Below are 1,249 nucleotides of genomic sequence, written 5' to 3'. Positions count from 1 at the left end.
TAGTAGGGTTGTAGTAAGGCTGTAGTAGTAAGGCTGTAGTAGGGTTGTAGTAGGGTTGTAGTAAGGCTGTAGTAGTAAGGCTGTAGTAGGGTTGTAGTAAGGCTGTAGTAGGGTTGTAGTAAGGTTGTAGTAAGGCTGTAGTAAGGCTGTAGTAGGGTTGTAGTAGGGTTGTAGTAAGGCTGTAGTAGTAAGGCTGTAGTAGGGTTGTAGTAAGGCTGTAGTAGTAAGGCTGTAGTAAGGCTGTAGTAGTAAGGTTGTAGTAAGGCTGTAGTAGTAAGGCTGTAGTAGGGTTGTAGTAGGGTTGTAGTAAGGCTGTAGTAGTAAGGCTGTAGTAGGGTTGTAGTAAGGCTGTAGTAGTAAGGCTGTAGTAAGGTTGTAGTAGGGTTGTAGTAAGGCTGTAGTAGTAAGGCTGTAGTAAGGCTGTAGTAGGGTTGTAGTAAGGCTGTAGTAGTAAGGTTGTAGTAAGGTTGTAGTAGGGTTGTAGTAAGGTTGTAGTAAAGTTGTAGTAAGGCTGTATTAAGGTTGTAGTAAGGTTGTAGTAAGGTTGTAGTAAGGCTGTAGTAAGGCTGTAGTAAGGCTGTAGTAAGGTTGTAGTAAGGCTGTAGTAAGGTTGTAGTAAGGCTGTAGTAGGGTTGTAGTAAGGTTGTAGTAAGGCTGTAGTAAGGTTGTAGTAAGGCTGTATTAAGGTTGTAGTAGGGTTGTAGTAAGGTTGTAGTAAGGCTGTAGTAGGGTTGTAGTAAGGTTGTAGTAAGGCTGTAGTAAGGCTGTATTAAGGTTGTAGTAGGGTTGTAGTAAGGTTGTAGTAAGGTTGTAGTAAGGCTGTAGTAAGGCTGTAGTAAGGTTGTAGTAAGGTTGTAGTAAGGCTGTAGTAAGGTTGTAGTAAGGCTGTATTAAGGTTGTAGTAGGGCTGTAGTAAGGCTGTAGTAAGGTTGTAGTAAGGCTGTAGTAAGGTTGTAGTAAGGCTGTAGTAGTAAGGCTGTAGTAGTAAGGCTGTAGTAGTAAGGTTGTAGTAGGGTTGTAGTAAGGTTGTAGTAAGGCTGTAGTAGGGTTGTAGTAAGGCTGTAGTAAGGTTGTAGTAAGGTTGTAGTAGGGTTGTAGTAAGGTTGTAGTAAGGCTGTAGTAAGGTTGTAGTAAGGTTGTAGTAAGGCTGTAGTAGTAAGGTAGTAGTAAGGCTGTAGTAAGGCTGTAGTAGGGTTGTAGTAAGGTTGTAGTAAGGCTGTAGTAGTAAGGTAGTAGTAAGGCTGTAGTA

The sequence above is a fragment of the Nansenia antarctica genome (assembly GCF_963989245.1).
Source record: "Nansenia antarctica genome assembly, contig: SCAFFOLD_490, whole genome shotgun sequence".
In the NCBI taxonomy this organism is placed as follows: Eukaryota; Metazoa; Chordata; class Actinopteri; order Argentiniformes; family Microstomatidae; genus Nansenia; species Nansenia antarctica.
Note: the sequence above shows the minus strand (reverse complement) of the source record.